Source organism: Stenella coeruleoalba (genome assembly GCF_951394435.1).
Source record: "Stenella coeruleoalba genome assembly, chromosome: 8".
NCBI lineage: Eukaryota > Metazoa > Chordata > Mammalia > Artiodactyla > Delphinidae > Stenella > Stenella coeruleoalba.
The window spans coordinates 64335817-64355442 of NC_137154.1; the positions used below are offsets into that span (position 1 = coordinate 64335817).

Below are 19626 nucleotides of genomic sequence, written 5' to 3' on the forward strand. Positions count from 1 at the left end.
AGCCAACTACATGCCAAAAAAATGGACAACCTGGAAGTAATGGACAAATTCTTAGAAAGCACAACATTCCGAGACTGAATGAGGAAGAAATACAAAATATGAACAGACCGATCACAAGCACTGAAATTGAAACTGTGATTAAAAATCTTCCAACAAAGAAAAGCCCAGGACCAGACGGCTTCACAGGTGAATCCTATCAAACATTTAGAGAAGAGCTAACACCTATCCTTGTCAAACTCTTCCAAAATATAGCAGAGGGAGGAACACTCCCAAACTCATTCTACGAGGCCACCATCACCCTGATACCAAAACCAGACAAGGATATCACAAAGAAAGAAAACTACAGGCCAATATCACTGATGAACATAGATGCAAAAATCCTCAACAAAATACTAGCGAACAGAATCCAACAGCACATTAAAAGGATCATACACCATAATCAATTGGGGTTTGTCCCAGGAATGCAAGATTCTTCAATATATGCAAATCAATCAATGTGATACACCATATTAACAAATTGAAGGATAAACACCATATGATCATCTCAATAGATGGAGAAAAAGCTTTTGACAAAATTCAACATCCATTTATGATAAAAACTCCAGAAGTAGGCATAGAGGGAACTTTCCTCAACATAATAAAGGCAATATATGACAAACCTGCAGCCAACATCATTCTCAATGGCTAAAAACTGAAACCATTTCCACTAAGATCAAGAAAAATACAAGGTTGCCCACTCGCACCACTATTATTCAACATAGTTTTGGAAGTTTTAGCCACAGCAATCAGAGGAGAAAAAGAAATAAGAGGAATCCAAATCAGAAAAGAAGAAGTAAAGCTGTCACTATTTGCAGATGATACGATACTATACATAGAGAATACTAAAGATGCTACCAGAAAACTACTAGAGCTAATCAATGAATTTGGTGAAGTACCAGGATACAAAATTAATGCACAGAAATCTCTTGCATTCCTATACACTAATGATGGAAAATCTGAAAGAGAAATTAAGGAAACACACCCATTTACCATTACAACAAAAAGAATAAAATACCTCAGAAAGAACCTACCTAAGGAGACAAAAGACCTGTGTGCAGAAAACTGTAAGACACTGATGAAAGAAATTAAAGACGATATAAACAGATCGAGAGATATACCATGTTTTGGTTTGGAAGAATCAACATTGTGAAAATGACTTTACTACCCAAAGGATCTACAGATTCAATGCAATCCGTATCAAACTACCAATGGCGTTTTTCACAGAACTAGAACAAAAAATTTCACAGTTTGTACGGAAACACAAAACACCCCGAATAGCTGAAGCAATCTTTAGAAAGAAAAACGGAGCGGAGGAATCAGGCTCCTGTACTTCAGACTATACTACAAAGCTACAGTAATCAAGACAGTATGGCACTGGCAAAAAACAGAAGGATAGATCAATGGTACAGGATAGAAAGCCCAGAGATAAACCCACGCACATATGGTCACCTTATCTTTGATAAATGAGGCAACAATATAAAATGGAGAAAAGACAGGCCTCTTCAATACGTGGTGCTAGGAAAACTGGACAGCTACATGTAAAAGAATGAAATTAGAACACTCCATAACACCATATACAAAAATAAACTCAAAATGGATTGAAGATCTAAATATAAGGCCAGACACTATAAAACTCTTAGAGGAAAACATAGGCAGAACACTCTGTGACATAAATCACAGCAAGATCCTTTTTGACCTACCTCCTAGAGAAATGGAAATAAAAACAAAAATAAACAAATGGGACCTAATGAAACTTAAAAGCTTTTGCACAGCAAAGGAAACCATAAACAAGACGAGAAAACAGCCCTCAGAATGGGAGAAAATATTTGCAAATGAAGCAACTGACAAAGGATTAATCTCCAAAATATACAAACAACTCATGCAGCTCAATATCAAAAAAACAAACAACCCAATCCAAAAATGGGCAGAAGGTCTAAATAGCCATTCCTCCAAAGAAGATATACAGATTGACCACAAACACATGAATGGATGCTTAACATCAGTAATCATTAGAGAAATGCAAATCAAAACTACAAAGAGGTATCACCTCATACCGGTCAGAATGGCCATCATCAAAAATCTACAAACAATAAATGCTGGAAAGGGTGTGGAGAAAAGGGAACACTCTTGCACTGTTGGTGGGAATGTAAATTGATACAGCCACTATGGAGAACAGCATGGAGGTTCCTTAAAAAACTAAAAATTAAAACTAAAAACTAAGAACTACCATACGACCCAGCAATCCCACAATTGGGCGTATACCCTGAGAAAACCATAATATAAAATGAGGCATGGAGCTTCTCTGGTGGCGCAGTGGTTGAGAGTCCGCCTGCCGATGCAGGGGACACGGGTGCGTGCCCAGGTCTGGGAAGATCCCACATGCCGCAGAGCGGCTAGGCCCATGAGCCATGGCCACTGAGCCTGCGTGTCTGGAGCCTGTGCTCCACAATGGGAGAGGCCACAACAGTGAGAGGCCCGCATAGCACACACACACAAAAAAAAAGTCATGTACCACAATTTCATTGCCACACTAGTTATAATAGCCAGGACATGGAAGCAATCTAAGTTTCCATCAACAGATGAATGGATAAAGAATATATGGCACATATATCCAATGGAATAGTACTCAGCCATAAAAAGAAATGAAACTGAATTATTTGTAGTGAGGTGGATGGACCTAGAGACTGTCATACAGAGTGAAGTAAGTCAGAAAAAGAATAACAAATACCATATGCTGGGTTTCCCTGGTGACGCAGTGGTTGAGAGTCCGCCTGCTGATGCAGGGGACGCGGGTTCGTGCCCCAGTCCGGGCAGATCCCACATGCCACAGAGTGGTTGGGCCCACGAGCCATGGCTGCTGAGCCTGTGCATCCGGAGCCTGTACTCCGCAACGGGAGAGGCCACAACAGTGAGAGACCCACGTACCGCAAAAAAAAAAACAAAAAAAAACAAATACCATATGCTAACACATGTATATGGAGTCTAAAACAAAAAATTGGTTCTGCTGAACGTAGGGGCAGGACAGGAATAAAGATGCAGATGTAGAGAATGGACTTGAGGACATGTGGAGGAGGAAGGGTAAGCTGGGATGAAGTGAGAGCATAGCATGGACATATATACACTACCAAATGTAAAAGAGATAGCTACTGGGAAGCAGCTGCATAGCACAGGGAGATCAGCTCGCTGCTTTGTGACCATGTAGAGGGATGGGATAGGGAGGGTGGGAGGGAGATGCAAGAGGGAGGGGATATGGGGATATATGTATACATACAGTTGATTCACTTTGTTATACAGCAGAAACTAACACAACATTGTAAAGCAATTATACTCCAATAGAGATGTTAAAAAAATAATAAGTAAGTAGATAAACTTCCTCTTCTTAACCATTGTCTCCTTTCTATTTCTTTTAAATTGGTTTGTGTTTTTCTTATTGATTTGTAAGATTTTAAAGTAGAATCAGGAGATTAGTTCTATTAACACATGTTGCAAATATTATTAACTTTTTCATACAGAGGTTTAATTTGTCTTTGTACATTTTGTTGTTTCATTTGACTTTCTTTTGGACAGTTTCTTCCCCCCAGAGGTTTAAAATTTTTACATAGACAATATTTGGAATAATTTCCATTTCAGTTTTCAGTTTTTGTAACCTTTTTCCCTACTCCATGATTATTCAAAAGCTGTCTTACAGGCATTTTTTTTGACAAAACTACTTTTCAAATTTCCAACATTTAAATTTTTTATTCATAGAAAACAGATTTTTGTATAAGGACTGAAGTCATGATTTTAAGTTCATCAGTTGTCCCAATGTTGTTCATTGAATAATTCCATTACCTTAGCAACTGATTAGAAAGCCAATTCAATGATATGTTTCTGTTTCCCATTTTGAATGCTATGTTTCTGTTCTACTATAATTCTAGAAGCCTTTATAAATCTAGCATAGTGGGTTAAGTATGCTAACACTTGTGTTCTGGTGCAAATTCTAATATATTTATGCACATGTAAATATATAAACATGCTGTGTTAGAAAATGATGTCTGATTTACTGATTCTAGCATTCTATCTTAATAATTGTACACAATATTTACAATAGTTATCACGTTGTTCCTCTCTCCTTTTAAGACCAAAATGTATTTTGTAACCATAATTCTGAGTCATGAGATTTAACGTGAATTCTCTCAGGGGGAGTTTCTGCCAGGCCATATAGCAGCTCAGAGGGATGCCTTGCTCATGAGAGGGAATGAGATCTGTGTGCTCAACTGCAAGTATGATTGAATTTACAGATTAACAAAATAAGAAAGATCAAAGCCCTGTTATCAAGCAGACCTACAAGCCTAGAGCTTGCTCTTGTAAGAAAAATTGTTCTGTGCCCCTAATCTTTCTAATCTTGACCTCACAGTCGGGTTTTGTACTTAAGACAGTGTCATCAAGAATGCAAAATTCAATCTCAGGCCACATTCTACTTTCTCTTAACATGGGTGAACACACCCTCAGTGACTATACTGGCAACTGTATGGAAATTTCTGGCTTCAAACAGAATTTCTAATTCCATTAAATGGATGTTCAGCAGAGCACACTGAGTTTTGTGGTTACTAAAGAGAAAACTAGGCACACATACTTACTCTTAATTAATCATAGTCTCTTTTCTTCCCAAATAGTATGGACTTTTATATTCTCATATTTATGACTTCAGTGTCTAGCACTGTGCCTGTCACACAACAATTTTCAGGATAAATATTTCTCCAGATTCAAACAAAAATTTGTAGTTTGTTTTTTAAATGCTAAACCATAAACCTATGTTGATTCACAACTGAGAAGAATATTTGGGAAGTCTGAAATTGACCATGTGTAGGCAGACAACGAGTATCTCACCTTACTGACCTCTTATTTAGGAACAACAATGCTGTAATTAACATGGTGCGCTCTTTCTTATCTTAAATGTTAAGAAGACTAGAGCATTTTGAAATGCTCATTTTATTAGCAAATGCATCACATATGGGTTGCCATCTTGGAAAAAATCGGAATGCATCAAAATTCTCACAATTAAAACTAATGAAAACTATTTAATCATATTCCACATATGAGTGAAATCATATGGCATTTGTCTTTCTCCATCTGACTTATTTCACTTAACAACCTCAAGGTCCGTGCATGTTACCACAAATGGCAAGATTTCATCTTTTTATGGCAGAATATTTTTCCATTGTATGTATATATTAATGGATACTTTGATTCTTTCCATATCTTGGCTATTGTAAATAATGCTGCCATGAATACAGAGGTGCATATATCTCTATGAATTAGTGTTTTCGTATTCTCTGGATAAATACCCAGAAGTGGAACAGCTGGACCATATGGTAGTTCTATTCTTAATTGAGGAATTTTCATACTGTTTTCCAGTGGCAGCACCAATTTACATTCCCACCATCAGTGTATGAGGGTGCCCTTTCACCAAACCCTTTCCATCACTTGTTATTTCTTGTCTTTTTTGATAACAGCCATTCTAATGAGTGTGAGGTGATATCTCATGGTTTTGATTTGCATTTCCTTAATAAATTAGTGTTGAGCATTTATTCATGTGCCTGTTGGCCATATGTATGTATTCTTTGGAAAAATGTCTATTAAGATCCTTTAACCATTTTTTAATCGTTTTTTTTTTTTGGTGTTGTTGAGTTGTGTTAAGTTTTTCATGTATTTTGGATATTAATCCCCTATTGGATATATGATTTGCAAATATTTTCTAACATTCAGTAAGTTGCCTTTTAATTTTGTTGATGGTTTCCTTTGCTGCGCAGAAGCTTTTGAGTTTGAGGTAGTCCCATTTGTTTATTTTTGCTTTTGTTTCCCTTGCCTGAGGAGACAGATTCAAAAAAATACTGGTAAGACCAAAGTCGAACAGCATACTGCCTATGTTTTCTTCTAGGAGTTTTATGGCTTCAGGTCTTACATTAAAGTCTTTAATCCACTTTGAGTTAATTTTTGTTTCTGTGTAAGATAGTGGTCTAGTTTCATTCCTTTGCATGTGGCTGTCCAGTTTTCCCAACATCATTTATTAAAGAGAATGTCTTTTCTCCATTGTATTTCTTTGCTCCTTTGTCATAAACTGTCTGTATATGTGTGGGTTTATTTCTGGGCTCTTTGATTCTGTTCCATTGATCTGCATGTCAGTTTTTTCTGCCAATACTATGCTGTTTTGATTGCTATAGCTTTGTACTTTAATTTGAAGTCAGGAAGTGTGATGCCTCCAGCTTTGTTCTTTTTTCTCAGGATTGCTTTGGCTATTCATCTTTTGTTGTTCCATACAAATTTTAGGATTTTTTTTTTCTGTGAAAAATGTCATTGGGATTTTGATAGGGACTGCATTAAATCTGTAGATTGCTTTAGGTAACATGGACTTTTTTGCAACGCTAATTCTTCCAATCCATGAACACAGAATATCTTTCCATTTCTTTGTTTATTCTTCAATTTTTTTAAAGAATATCTTATAGTTTTGAGTGTACAGGTCTTTCACATCCTTAAATTTATTCCTAGGTATTTTATTCTTTTTGCTGCAACAGTAAATGGGACAATTTTTCAAATTTCTCTGATAGTTCATTGTTAGTTCATAGAAATGGAACCGATTTTTGTATACTGATTTTGTACCCTGCATCTTACTGTATTCATTTATTATTTCTCATAGTTTTTGGTAGAGTTTTTAGGGTTCTCTATATACAAAATCACATCATCTGCAAATAGTGAGTTTTCCTTCTTCCTTTCCAATTTGGATACCTTTTATTTCTTGTTCTTGCCTAACTGCTCTATCTAGGACTCCCAATACTATGTTGAATAAAAGTGGTGAGAGTGGGCATCCTTGTCTTATTCCTGATCTTAAAGGAAAAGTTTTCACTTTTTCCCATTGAGTATCAGGTTAGCTGTGGGCTTGTCACATATGGCTTTTATCTACACTCATTTTATTGAGTTTTATCATAAATAGGTGAGAATCATGTTAAATGCTTTTCCCACATCTTCTGAGATGGCTATATGATTTTTATTCTTCAACTTAATGTGGTGCATCACACTGATTGATTTACAGACATTGAACCATCTTTGCATCCCTAGAATATATCCCATTTGATCATGCAGTATGATTCTTTCAATGTATTTGGCTTGCTAATATCTTGTTGAGGATTTTTGCATCTATGTTCATCAGAAATTTTGGTCTGCAATTTTTTGTGTTGTCTTTATCTGGTTTTGGTATCAGGGTGATGCTAGCCTCATAAAATGAGTTAAGAAGCATTCCCTCCTCTTCAATTTTTTGGGAGAGTTTGAGAAAGATAGGTATTAGATCTTTGAATGTTTGGCAGAATTCACCTGTGAAGACATCTGGTCCTGGACTTTGTTTTTCTGGGGAGATTTTGATTTCTACTTCAATATCCTTAATAGTGATCAGTCTATTCAGATTTTTCTATGTCTTCATGATTCAGTCTTGGACGGTTGTATGATTCTAAGAATTTGTCCATTTCTTCTAGGTTGTCCAATTTATTGTTGTATAGCTGTTCAGAGTATTCTCTTATCCTTTGTATTTCTGTGGTATACATTGTAATTTCTCTTCTTTCATTTCTGATTTATCAGAGCCTTCTCTCTTTTTTCTTATTGACTCTAGTGAAAGGTTTGTCAATTTTATGTTTTCAAAGAAGCAGCTCTTACTTTCACTGATCTTTTCTATTATCTTTTAGTCTCTATTTCCACTCTGATTTTTATTTTTTCCTTCTACTGACTTTGGGCTTTTCTTGTTCTAATTCCTTTCAGTGTAAGGTTAGATTGCTTGAGATTTTTCTTGTTTCTTGAAGTAGACCTGTATTACTATAAACTTCCTTCTTAGTACTGCTTTTGCTGCATCCCAGAGATTCTGCAACATTATATTTTCATTTTTCTTTGTCTTCAGGTATTTTTAAATTCTCTTTTGATTTCGTCATTGACCTAATAGTTGTTCAATAGCATATTGTTTTGTCTCCATATATTTGTGATTTTTCCAGCTTTCTTCTTGTAGTTGATTTCTAGTTTCATACCACTGTGGTCAAAGAAGATGCTTGATATGATTTCAATTTTAAATTTATTGAGACTTGTTTTGTGTCCCAAAATATGGTTTATCCTTGAGAATGTTCCATGTACACTTGAGAAGAATGTGTATTTTGCTGCATTTGAATGGAATATTCTCTATATATCAATTAGCTACATCTGATATGTTTCATTTAAGTCAATATTTCTTGTTGACTTTCTGTCTTGATGATCTACCCATTGATGTAAGTGGGGTGTTAAAGTCCCCTATTATTGTGTTGCTATCAATTTCTCCCTTGGGTCTGTTAATAATTACTTTATGTATTTTGGTACTCCTATGTTAGGTACATATCTAAGTATTACATCTTCTTGGTGAATTGTCTCCTTTATCATTATATGAAGTCCACCTTTATCTTGTTACCTTTTTTGGCTTTAAGTCTATTTTGTCTGATATGTGTAGGGCTACCCCTGCTTTCTTTTGTCTGCCATTTTCTTGGAGTATCATTTTCCATCCCTTCACTTTGAGGCTACGTTTGTGTTTAGAGCTAGATGAGTCTCCTGAAGGCTGCATATAGGTGGGTATCATTTTTTAATCCATCCAGCCATTCTGTGTCTCGATTGATGAAATCAATCCATTTGCTTAGGGTTGTTATTGACAGATAAGTACTCAGTACTGCTATTTTATCTTTTGTTTTTCGATTGCTCTATCTCCATTGTTTCTTTTTCTTTGTGTTTCTATCATTTTAGTTTTGTGATTTTCTATGATATTCTTCTAAGTTTTCTCTCTTTTTAATATTTCATGTCTCTGCTCTACATTTACATTTTGTGGTTTATGTATGTTACCTTTAGGTTTGTATAAAGCATCTCACACATAATACAGTCCTTTTTTTCTGCTGATAGCATCTTATCTTTATTTGCCTATATGGGTTCGTCCGTTTCCTCCTCCCCTTTTATACTTTTGTTGTCTCAACTTATCCGTTTTTATGTTGTGAGTTCATTATCATATTGAAGTAGCTATGGTTATTTTTGCTGTTTTTTCCCCCTTCATAACTTTTATGCTATAATTAGGTATTTAACAACCTATTCTGAGAGTTGAAACTTTCTGAGTCTATTTACCACCTTATTCAAAGTTTTCTGTACTTTTACCTTTTCTTTTCAGGTAGAAGAGCTCTCTTCAACATTTCTTGTAAGGCAGGTCTAGTTGTGATGAATTCCTTCATCTTCTGTTTGTCTGAGTAAGCCTTTATTTATACTTCATATCTATAATTTTTCTGGATAGAGTATTCTTGGCTGACAGTTTTTATCTTTCAATATTTTGAGTATGTCATTCCACTCTCCCCTGAAATCTGCTCATAGTCTGCTGGGGGTTCCTTTGTAGGTTACTATCATTTTTTCCCCTGGCTACCTTCAAAATTTTTTCTTTATCATTGACTTTTGACAGTTCATAATAATGTGTTTTGGAGAAGGTCTTTTTGCATTGAGACAATTAGGTGTTCTCTTAGCTTTGTGGACTTGTCTGTCCAGTTCTTTCCCCATGTTTGGGAAGTTCGCAGCTATTACTTTTTAAAATAAAATCACTGGGCTTCCCTGGTGGCGCAGTGGTTGAGAGTCCACCTGCCGATGCAGGGGACATGGGTTCGTGCCCCAGTCTGGGAAGATCCCACATGCCGCGGAGCGGCTAGGCCCGTGAGCCATGGCCGCTGAGCCTGCGCATCCGGAGCCTGTGCTCCACAACAGGAGAGGCCACAACAGTGAGAGGCCCGCATACCTCAAAAAAAAATAATAATAATAAAATAAATAAATGAAATAAAATCACTGCTCCCTTCTCCCTCTCTTTTACTTCTGGGATACTCATTACCCTTATTTTGCTTTTCCTGATGGAGTCAGATAGTTCTTAGAATTTCTTCATTTTGAAAAATCTTCTCTCCTCTTCTACCTGAATCATTTCTAGATTTCTATTTTGAGTTTGCTAATTCTCTCTTCCATATGGTCTGCTCTATTTCCAATGCTTTCTATTGCATTCTTCATCTGATTTGAGTTCTTCAGCTCCAAATTTTCTGTTTGGTTTTTTTACAGCTTCAATCTCTTTCATAAAGTATTCCTTTTGTTCACTAATTTCATTGCTGAGCTCATTAAACTACCTTTCTGAGTTTTCTTATAACTTGTTGAGGTTTTTTTTCATGACAACTATTTTTTAATTCTCTATCAGATCACAAACTTCCCTGACTTTAAGTTTGGTTTCTGGAGAATTGTCATTTTCTTTTTGTGATACCATGTTACCACTGTTTTTCATGGTGCTTAATGAGTTGTTCCTCTGCTGGTGGACTGTCCATTACTCCTTACTTTGCAAGTCACATATTTGATAAAGACTCCATCAAGAATACTTAAAGAATTCTTCTTTTCATTTAATGTCTTTGCTGGTTTGGATACCACAACAACGCTGGACTTACTGATCCTAAAGAAACAGCTTTCGGTTTCATTAATTTTCTCTATTGTTTTTCTGTTCTCCATTTAACTGATATTAGTTTTGACAGTTATTATTTTCTTTCTTCTACTTATTTTGGGTTTAATTTTCTATCATTTTTCCAATTCTTTAAGTTGTAAGGTGAGGTCAGTGATTTGAGACTTTTCCTCTACTCTACCGTGGGCATTCAGTACTATAACATTTCCCATAAGTACTCCTTTGGGGCATCCCCAAATTTTGAAATGTTGTGTTTTCATTTTCATTCAGTTCAAAACACTTTGGCATTTCCCTTTAGGTTTTTTTCTTTGACTTACTGTTTAATTAGAAGTGTATATTTTTTAGTTTTCAAATATCTGTGGATTTTCCAGCTATCTTTTTATTATTGATTTCTAATTTAGTTCCATCAAGGTTAAATATTTTGAAAGACATAAATCTTTTAAGTATATTAGCACTTGCTTTATGGCCAGAATATATTCTATCTAGGTAAATGTTTCATCTCTACTTGAAAATAATACATATTCTGCTGTTGTTGGGTGGAGTGTTCTATAAGTGTCAAGTAGTTCAAGTTGGTTTATAGTGTTTTTCAAGTCTGTTATATCCCTACTGATTTTGTCTAGTTGTTCTACCAATTATTCATGGAGAAGTGTGGAAATGTCCAACTTTAACTGTGCATTTTTTATTTCTCCTTGCAATTTTATCAGTTTGATTTTTTGCCAAGAATTCTGAAGTTCTGTTATTAAGTGCACAAGTTTGTTATTAAGTGCACAAGTTTGATTTTTTGCCAAGAATTCTGAAGTTCTGTTATTAAGTGCACAAGCATTTAGGACTGCTATATACCATTAGATTGATTGACTCCCATTATAAAATGAATCCCTATATCCCTGGTAATATTCTTTGCTATGAATTATTTGATATTAATATAGTCACTCTAGCTTTCTCTGATTAGTGGTGGTCTAGTATATCTGTCCCTCTGTTTCACTTTTAAACTTTTTTTGTCTTTACAATTAAAGTGGGTTGCTTGAGGCAATGTATAACTGAATCTTGTTTTCTTTTGTTTTTAAAATCCAGTCTGTCAATTGCTGACTTTTAATTTTGGGGTTAACACACTTACGTTTCATGTGATTATTGATGTGGCTGAGTTTAAATTTACCACCTTGCTGTTTGTTTTTTTCATTTACCCCAATTGTCCTTTTTCCTTTGTTCCTGCCTTCTCTGGGGTTAATTGGGGTTTTTATTTTTTTATGATTCCAGGTTTTTCTTCTTGTTGGCTTATTAGCTATAATTCCGTTGAGTCCTTTCAGTGGTTGCTTTAGGGTACATAGTATACATCTTTCACTTCATAGTCTATGCTTAAGTGATAAACTACTTCACCTATAATAAAAGAAACTTATAACAGCATGTTTCCATTTTTCCTTCCCAACCAGTTATATTGTTGCCACACATTTTACTTTTGCATATGCTATAGCTCCACAGTATATTATCATTTTTGCTTTAAATGTTTTATGATTTCTTAAATATACTTAAATAATATGTAAATTACCATTATATTTACTTATTAGTTGTCATTTCTGGTGACTGGCAATCCTTTGTATAGATACAGCTATCTATCTGATATCATTGTCCTTCTGCTTGAAGGATCTCCTTTAAGATTCCTTATTGTGTAGGTCTTCCGATAACAGGATCTTTCTGCTTTTCCTCATCTGAAAATGTGTTCATTTTGTCTTTGTTTTTGAAAGATATTTTCACTGGGTAGAAAATTGTGGGTTCACAGTTTTTCTTTTCTTTCCATACTTTAACAATTCAATTACATTTCTTGAAGCTTATGGAGTTTTTGTTTGTTTGTTTTCCTGTCAAGAAATTTAGTGGGATCCTTCTCTTTATTTCCTTGTGTACAATTTATCTTTTATTCAGTGTCTACTTCTCAGATTTCCTCTGTATCATTCATTTTAAACAATTTGATTATCACGTTCCCTGGTGAAAGTTTCCTCATGTTTTTTGTGCCTGAGGTTTGTTGAGCTTCTTGGATATGTGGGTAACAATTTTTATAAAGTTGGAAAATTTATAGTCATTATTTCTTCAAATGTTTTCTTCCCTCCAGGGACACTAATTTTATGCAACTGTCTCCCCTGCCCCCATTAGCTAATGCACCATTCTATTTTCTTTTTCTCAACCTTTTCCTCTGTGTGTTTCAATCTGGATAGTTTCAATTGCTATGTAATCAAATTCACTAATGAAAAAAAAAAATTCACTAATGATCTTTTCTTATGCAATATCCACTGGCCATTAACTCCATCCAGGGTGTTTACATCTCAAACACTGAGGCATTGCAGATTTCGGCAGTAGAGGTTTGCTTTTGATGTTTAAGATGTTCAATCCTTCTTTTAGCTACTTGAACTTGTGGAATGAAATTATATTACCTGTTTTAATGTCCTTGTCTACTAATCTATTATCCGTACCACTTCTGTGTTGGTTTCAATTGATATTTCTTCTCATTATGTTTTATTTCCCTGGTTTTTTTGCATGCTGATAATTATTTATAGGATGCTAGATATTGTGGATTTTACCTTGTCAGGAGCTAGATATTTTTCTCTTCCTAAACAGAATCTTGAGTTTTTTCTGGGTCATGGTTAAAGTCACTTCAAATAGCTGGATCCTTTCAGATCTTGCTTTTAGGGTTTGTTAGATGGAGTCCAAGAAGTGTTTAATCTTGGGCTAATTTTTTACTGTTATCAAGCTAAGACCATTCATTGTTCTTTAACTAATATCCTTTGAATTATGAGGCTTTTCCACTCTGGATGATGTCACTCTTCACAGCCCTATGTGAGGTTTAGGCACTAATTCCTATTATCTTTTTAGGTATTATCTTAGTGCTCTGGCCTGGATAGTTTCTCATCTGTGTGCACTGATTAGTAATCAGCTGAATACTCCTGTGGATCCTTCTGCAGATCTCTGCAGTTTCCATTCCATGCAGCTCAATCCTCTCTAGTAGTCTGCTCTGCAAATTCTTGTCAGCCTTGCTTTCCCAGACTCCTAGCTCCACCTTCACACATCAGGGAAATTGTTGCCTGGCTTTCCCCCTCCCCTGTATCATTACCTGAATACTCTCTCAAGATAGAAAGCTAGAGCAATGATAGGGCTAATCTCATTTGTTCCCTGGCTTTCATGGCTCACTCCCCTTCATTTCCAGATACCTCCCCCTCAGAACTGTTGTTTCCTATATTTTGTCTTTTTTTCTTTTCCTTTTTTTTTTTTTTTTTTTTTTTAGTTTTTTTATTTGAGGCTAAATCTAGTTCTTGTTACTCTACCTTGTTTGGAAGAATAATCTATAAATCCCTTAATCCTTTTTAACATCATATTTCCAGTACTACTGATTGATAAAAGTTTCCAGAGAGGATGATATCTATTTGCTATCCCAAAATGGCCTCTCATTTCTCATCTTAAAAATCATCTTGTTCCCAAAGCCAAGGCAAGGTTAAGCATGCTTCTCAGGTTCTGCTTTAACACAGTGTTATAACACATACACACACACAAACACACACACACACACATATATATATAAAATGCTGTGTAACAGAGTAGTGGTATAATATATTTTATATATATACATATATACTCTTTCTGTACTATACATGCCTTTTGCCTTTTTTCCTACATCCTCGGGCCGTAGTACATGCCTACACATAGTAAGCCCTCAGTAAATATTTGTATGAATGATTGAATAAAAATATTGGTTAGCAGATGTTTCTTTTTCTCAGATGGCAGAGAGCTTACTACCTCACTATAAATTCCATTTTTGAAGCAGCACTTCCAATAAAAACTACTGAAGAGATAACCTAGTCCTGAGGCCACTGAAGCACATGAGCACAGGGCTGAACCTGAGGGAAGTCAGGATGCTGCCAGCCATGAGGAAGGACCAAGACAACCAAGGGTATCTGCTACTTCAGACACGCATTCTCAAAAGCACCTGTATCCTCTGCTCTGAAGAGAATGTCTTAAACATTTTAAACAATGTTTTAGACTAGCATCATGACAGTATCTAACTTACATGACTGTAAATATTTCCAGAACACAATAAACTTCACTTCCATGCCAAGATGCTTCAGGCAGTGTGTCACTTTAGATGGTAATTATAGTGCATTAGGGAGACAGATTGTGAAGCCTCAAAAGTGGAAAGAATATACTGGTAAATCTGTCATCCACCGCCACAGCACATACCCTCTAAAAAGGAGAATTCTATTATTTCTGGGATCATCTTCATTTCACATTTATTATTCTTTTTTGAAAAGCTACCTATTTTAAATATTTAGGTACAGGAAACTCCTAGGGGGCAAGTACTTGCCTTAATCATAGAGATTTCTTGCTTTTCCCACTTTTTCACTCTTTCGTGGAGTATTTTTAAATATATAATCCCCCTACTTATACCTTTTCACCCTTTTGATAAAAAGCAAGTCTTAATTGCCTTGTCATATTCTTATTAGACAAATCATTCAAGTTTTCTGAGTCTCAAGATAATTGTGTCTACCTTACAGAGATTTCTTTCACTCTTAGAAGGAAGGAGCAAAAATTCTTTGTACACTACAAGCCACTGAGCAAATTTTCAATATAAGATTTGAGGTATATGAAAATGTGGTGGTTATTCATCTTTTTAGCCCAATAACCTTATATAGTGGCTGAATCATGGTCATGTTCAGTACATAGTTTAAAGGAACAGAGAAAAGCAGGAAGGAAGGATGATGGATGGGACAGAAGGAGAAAATGAAGGGAGGGAGGGAAAAGAGAGGGAGCAGGAGAGAAAATGAGAAGAAAGGAAGGGAGGAAGGGAGGGAAAAATAAGGGAGACTGGAGAGAGAGAAATAAACAGAGGAAGGGGGGGATGAAAGGAGGGATGGGAGAAAAAGGGAAGAGAGGAAAAATCATGAATACTATGTGATTGGTTAACTAATTTTGACTTTGACCTGTATATTAAAACAACTGATCACTGCTATAACTGTTTCCCTCCTAGACAACGTAAATAAATAACAAAAAAAGTGACTAATCTTACATGAAATTTAGACACGGTAGCCTTATGCTAGGAAGATGGAAGTAATAATATTTGCTAATATTTACTATGTAAATTAGCATTAATATTATTGCCTTTGATGATGAAACTGAAGGAGAGGCTGACATTCCCAAATGCTGTAGCTAAGTTGAAACCCTAGAGAAAGAGATTCACTCATCAAGGGGATTGTCCTTTCTCTACTTTCCAGAGTATTTATTCAGGAAACAGCAGGGTACTTTAAAAATCTTCTCAGATTCTGATTCTTGAGTTAGAAATAATGTCTTCATTTATTTTGCCCTTAAGGATAAGCTTAACTCATTAGCGGAGGCACATTAACAAGGAAAGAGAATATAAGGTATTTGGATCTTGCTCCAGTCAACAAAAATCAATTAATTCTCTGTGTGTGTGTGTGTGTGTGTGTGTGTGTGTGCGTGTGCATGTGGTTTGTGGTGGTGGTGACTTTTTGGCAGCCTAAAGAAGGTAAGTTTTTAAAAGATGGCAATAATATTTCTCATGCAAACCAATAATTCTGCTGTTGTAACAGGAAAGAGGTGATTTGGTGGCACAGATGCATTTGATGATAGCATTAATAATCATTCTACCATTAATTAAGCTTCTGCTTTGAGGAAATCGCTGCACAGCTGCCATCTCATTTAATTCTCCTGGTGACACTGTGAAGTTAGCATTTGTATCACAGTTTTGGAGTTGAGGAATCATAGCCTCAGAGGAAACAGTAAACTTTTACGAAGACCCTAGTTGGTGCCGCTTCTCATTACATCCACCTCCCCAGGTCAGAGAGTGACTGAAGATCAGAGATATGCAAAAGAAAAAACAAAACACCTCAAGGCCTTCTTTCATCCCAGTGGACAAAACAAAAAGAGCTAAGGGTAAATATACACACACTTTCATTCTAAATGAGATGCCTGACATTGCTGTAAATTCTTTGGTAATGTATTTTAATTAATCCTCTGACACCGATACACTTGTGAGGAGGATACTGCTTTACTTATTTGACTGATGAGAAAAGGAAAGCTTGGGAGGTTAAATTGCCCAGTTCCCTGGCAAGTGACAGAATATGTATCTGAATTCAAAATACACATGGCTGTGCCCTTTTTTCTTGTCACATTGACCTTCACTGCTCCACAAACACATGCAGAACACCTGCTGAGTGAAAACACTTTGCAAGTGCAGGGCACTTAAAGCCATACAAAGATTAAAAAGACATAGACTTGAACTCAAAGAGCAAACTCCAATCACATAGAAAATATCTCAGCTGGAATAACATTTACGAGGAAATGTGAAATGGTTTGCAAAATAGTCTTCTGAAGTCATAAATTGGAACATTAACTGGTGGCCCTTTTCCTGTTGGGCAAATCTCTCACAGAAAGTGGGCCTTGACAGCACTGTGCTGGGAGATGAGCTTATTAACACGGTGTGTCCACAGCCAAGGGCCATTCCCTCTACTTCACCAGGCAACAGATTTTGGAGAGATGAAGGCAAGCCCTTCCTCTATCTTGGAGGGAAAAAAGATTTTACCTATATGCTCTCAGATAATGCTTATCATAGCTCTGTGGAAGGAAAATTTATTCCCTCTTACCACTGAGGCAACAAAGCTTTATAAAGGTCAAGGGATCACCTTGTGTCAAATGGGTAGTAAGTGGTCCAGGCAGGGTTCAAACCAATGTCTACCTTACTCCAAAGAACTGATTTTTCCGATGCACCACCCTGCCCTCCTTATGCATACAAATGTATATATAAACACATGTGCATGTATGCATAAGTGTATGTACATGTATACATATGTATATGCGTGTGCATGTATGACAAATGAACATCTTTTGATCCTGAAGGCTGATTAAAAAGTATCTTCCAACTTTATTGAGGTATAATTACAAAATTATGTTATTTAAAGTGTATAACATAATGAATTGATATACATGTACATCCTGAAAGGATTTCCCCATTTAGTTAATTAACACATCCATCAACCTCACATATTTACCTTTTTTTCTTTTTTTTGGTGAGAAAATTTAAGTTCTACTCTCTCAGCAAATTTCAATTATGTGATAACAGTGTTGTTAACTATACCAAGGTTTTACATTTGTCTTTCTTGTCTCCTGGTGGTCTCCCCAGGATCTTATTTTTAACCTGTAGTTATGGTTATAGAAAACGTGGAGAGGAAAGGGGGCAAATGTTTTATAACGACCTATGGATCAGTACTGTGGGCTACTTCAGAGACGCTCACCTTTTGGTTTTGTTTTTTTTTTTCCTCCCCCGCCTCCAAAAAAAAAAAAAAAAAAGCAGGACTCGAGGGCCCTGGCTGGCACCGCATGGCTAGAAGTGAGGCACAGAGACAGAGGCTCCCCCCTCCTCCCAGACCCCCCTCCCCCTCCCCACTTCCCCTTTCTGCCACCGAAGGCCCTCTCTCCCGCCGAGCGCCCGGCCCCGCCCCGTGCACTACCGGAGCCTCACTCCACCTTCTCTTCCCCTGCCGCCGCGCCGCCCCACTTGCCTTCACAACCAGGAGGTTGCGGTGGAAGTCCACGGGGGTTCGCAGAGCCTTGCTCCACCGCCAGCCCAGGAACTCTCTGATGAATTTGCTGCTTCATTTGAGGTTGTCCCTCCAACGGCCCCACTGCCAGGCCTCCCGGTTTTCTGCAGGTCCGGGCCTCCGGCGCGCCAGCTCTCCCTGAGGCCTGCGCTGCATGCCTTGGCCAGTATGTGCCTCAGGCAGACCCGGGGAGGCGGTGTACAGGAAGGCAGTCTCCTTGAAGCCTCACTTGGGGAGGCTGGCCCTGGGGCGGCCCTCCAAGGTGCAGTTACAACGCAAGAACCGGAACAGGTTCCAGCACTCAAGTGCGCTCACGTAGTCTGAGCACCAGCATCGCCGCCACGCCCCCCGGCGGCACAAGCACCACCGCTTCCGCTCCAGCTTCAGCCAATCACAGGCTTTGTAGTGCGCCTGGGCGGCCGCCTCCAGCTCCAGGGTCAGCTGGAAGATGTTCAGGGCGTCGGTGTTTATCAGCCCTAGGCGACCAGGAGGCGCGGCGCAGTGAGCGCAGGTGTCAGCACGAAGGCCACAGCCAGCCAGGGCACCAGCGGGGCCCATTCAGCAACTTGCTGCGCACTGGCAGCAGCGCATCATGCTCCTGGCCCCAAGGCACAGCTCAAGGGAGGGAAGGTGCTGCTTTTCATTTACGCACAAGCATGGGCACCCTGGGTGGTGGATAAGATGGACTGAGGAGAGATGTGCTAAGGAGGTAGGGATGGTGACGTCCTGAGCAAAGGAAAGTCGAGAGGGCCTGGTGTTGGTGACAACTCATCTCTCCCACAGGGAACACTGGAAAACCAGAAAAAGGAGATGCAACTCCTGCCTTGACAAGTCACCATACCTGGCTTCCCTATATATCCAAGATCCCAGTGCACTGAAAAGGTAATATTGAGTTCAGATTGTACCTCTTAACTGGTACCTCTTAACTTGAAGCCTAGCTTTCAAAGGCTTAATTTAAATACCAACTCATCTCTAGTTACCCTCACCTCACTGGTAACACCAGGAACTTTTTTTTTTTTTTTTTTTTTTTTTTTGCGGTTCGCGGGCCTCTCACTGTTGCGGCCTCTCCCATTGCGGAGCACAGGCTCCGGACGCGCAGGCTCAGCGGCCATGGCTCACGGGCCCAGCCTCTCCGCGGCATGTGGGATCTTTCCAGACCGGGGCACGAACCTGTGTCCCCTGCATCGGCAGGCGGACTCTCAACCACTGCGCCACCAGGGAAGCCCAGAACTTATTTTTTATACAGGAACTTATTTTTATACTTACTAAGTGGCTACCATGCACCAGACACTAGATGTATTTGTTCATTCCTCTGTGTTTCCATTTTGTGACGTTCATCACTGTTGTGTTGCTCTATGATTATTTTTCTAAATATCTGTATTATGAACTGACAAGGACAGACTCTGATCTACTTGGTATTCTCATCTTTTAGCACAGTCTAGGCATAGAATAAGTGTATAGTAAATATTTGTTTACAAAGGCATCCAGAGAAGGGACCAA

At 37.6% G+C, this 19626-nt stretch overlaps 1 long non-coding RNA gene across 1 annotated transcript in view; it reads right to left on the minus strand.

Annotated features, from left to right (window-relative positions):
• Positions 1-18444, minus strand: part of LOC307190766 — a 441469-nt gene extending 423025 nt beyond the window's left edge. Inside the window, exon 1 of the long non-coding RNA XR_013829533.1 lies at positions 18088-18444. This is a non-coding gene — a long non-coding RNA (uncharacterized lncRNA). The remainder of the gene's footprint in view (positions 1-18087) is intronic.
• Between the last annotated feature and the right edge of the window lie 1182 nt (positions 18445-19626).